This window comes from Panulirus ornatus, chromosome 9 (assembly GCF_036320965.1).
Source record: "Panulirus ornatus isolate Po-2019 chromosome 9, ASM3632096v1, whole genome shotgun sequence".
In the NCBI taxonomy this organism is placed as follows: domain Eukaryota; kingdom Metazoa; phylum Arthropoda; class Malacostraca; order Decapoda; family Palinuridae; genus Panulirus; species Panulirus ornatus.
In genome coordinates this window covers 47,984,577-47,987,481 of record NC_092232.1, presented here as the reverse complement: position 1 = coordinate 47,987,481, position 2,905 = coordinate 47,984,577, and positions in this window count along the sequence as shown.

The following is a 2,905-nucleotide window of genomic DNA, read 5'->3' as shown; positions in this document are numbered from 1 at the left end:
TTGATATCGGAAGTGTCGTAACGCCCTTCACAGTGAACCGCTGACGGAATCCATACACAGTATTTTGACTTTGACGAGCACTAAGCAGACGACCCCCGCAACACAGTCTTGGACGCCACTCCACCTGACGCACCTTGTACGCACGCTCGCTTGAAACTACGACCCCCCAAGACACGTACGAGCTATGCTTTCTCTCTGGTCCGCGTTCTGGACAACGCCCACCACTCCAGCATTACCTGTAGAAGGTCTGTGTATCATGAGACCACCTCATGCCCCAAGATGCAACTCTAGCACCGACAATAGTAAACACCTTCTCCCCACACGTCCCGCACTCACTTCACGCAGACAGTGGACGTGGCTGGTTTTCTGAGCGCTGCAGGAGCCCCATAGACGAGGGTCGAGGGCATGTAAAGCGATCATAGGAAGTCACAGAAAGGTCAAGGGTATGTGACTTATTGTGTGTGTGTGTGTGTGTGTGTGTGTGTGTGTGCATGATACGTAACAGCGAGAAGATTTGAGCGAATGAGACGGCGAACTCAGTCCGGACTGCAGACGGTCTCCCATATACAGACAACCTCACGTTTGCATCACAACACCCACGACACTACACATACAACAAGGAACATAAAGCGCTACATCCAGCGAGTAGAAACTGACTTGTTCAGCGCTGAAACCCGCCATCGTCCCCTCAGACCCCACTCCTGACACGCGCGAATCACACCTACAACCTCATATACCCTTCAAGATTCCGTGTGTGAGATGGTCTTTGGGTGTCGGCTTCGTTCCTTAACCCATCACACCAGAGTCACGACCCCCCACATTAGCAGGACAGTGAAGGAGACGAGCTGTTTTCTGGCTGATATCAGAATTTAGCTTTCAAGTATATATGGATGAGGAAATGTGTAGCATACTGTTCATTATCACGCATAAGGCCAACGCCAGAGTGTGATTCTCACGTTTGGTCACCACACCTAAAAGGAACACGTAGAGCTGGTAGAGAAGGTCCAGAGAAGGGCGATAAAGATGGTACCGGAATTAAGAGAACTTAAGTCACAGGGAAAGGCTAAAGGCTTTAAATTTGTCGATTTTAGAAGAGAGAAGAGTGAGGGGTGACCTGATCAGAACCTTCCTTTTTATTTTAACTGATTGATGACGTGGAGAGTGAACAATTCATGAGACTTAGGGAGAGAACAACTAGAGAAAACATGAAAGTGGGCAAGAAACTGAGAAAGGAATAGTTTTATGGTGTATGAGTGGTGGATGAATGGAACAGGCTGACTGAGGCCATGGGTACTGCAACCACCGTACATGAATCTCAGAATTTGCATTGGATGGTCGAAAATGGTTCAAGAATTGAGGGCCCACGTACTGTACTCGACTGTATACAAATAGGTAATTAGGTCACACAACGATCAGTCATTACAGCACGAGAAGTCACTGACAACAGTGGGTATCGCGTACAACACCCACGTGAGATTCACGCCACACATAACTAACAACACCACAGAAGGCCATGGACAAACTTGAACACCACCAGAACACACACACACACACACACACACACACACACACACACACACCCAACAGATGTGCACAAGACGAATCTTTACGTATCCTTTACGTACAAGTTGTCTCCTTCACTGTAAACTCCCCCTAACCCTCCAGGTCAACCACCCCTTTCAAACGCAAACAAAACGAAATGATAAACTACACCGAATGGAGGGAGCACTTACAACAATGAAAGGGCACTTAATAACCACACACACACACAGCTCATTCACAGAACTATTCTGATACAGTCCCAGTTGAACGTGCTCGGCACCCAGTATCATACAACACCACTGTCTCCCTCCTCATCCAAGCCACCAACCTTCAGGTTGAAAAGTATAGGTCACCCGAGCCCATCACCTCAGCTACGCTGTCCTCACAGATCCCCTTCAACCCATCCCCAGCCAACATTAAACTGAGGATAGCAAGGTCCTCCACACCATAATGCCCCTGCAAGCACTTAAAACAATCGAACCCCTTTCCCTCACCCCCGGACCCGACTCGCACTCATCTGAAACTAAACACTCCCTTGTGGACCACAGATCACACTTCCTCGTCTGCACGCATGACACCACCCACCTCTCCAGCATTACAAACATCATAGAAGGGGAAATAAGACAAGATTCCTCAGGCCCAACATGCAACCCCCAAACTGAAAACACCGGACAGCTACTCCTCAACTGCCCTACACTCTCCCTCCCAATATTCACTTCTTGACCTGTGGTGAACGAGGCTGATTTTTTCAAGCACTGTGGAATCTCCGTAAAAGGGATCCTTAGGTAGGATATATCTCATGTTTGTATATATATATATATATATATATATATATATATATATATATATATATATATATATATATATATATATATATATATATATATATTAGCGAGGTAGCGTTAAGAACAGAGGACTGAGCCTTGGAGGGGATATCCTCACCTGGCCCCCTTCTCTGTTCCTTCTTTTGGAAAATTAAGAAAAAAAAAATCGAGAGGGGAGGATTTCCAGCCACCCGCTCCCTCCCCTTTTAGTCGCCTTCTAAGACACGCAGAGAACACGTGGGAAGCATTCTTTCTCCCCTATCCCCAGGGATAATATATATATATATATAAGGGATGGGGAGGGGGAAAGAAGGCTTCCACGTATTCCCTGCATGTCTTGGAAGGCGACTAAGAGGAGCGGTAGCGGGGGAGTATTAGTGCTTATGCATATATAGGACAGGTGGTGCGCCAAGGTACGGAGGCTGTGCAGTAGAAAGGAGTGGACGAGTTCCCGTGGCTTAGCTGCCGGTGCGTCAGGTGGGAGGCGGCTTCCCATAGTCCGAATGATACGTTGCGGTTACCGGGTTTGTGTGTGTGTG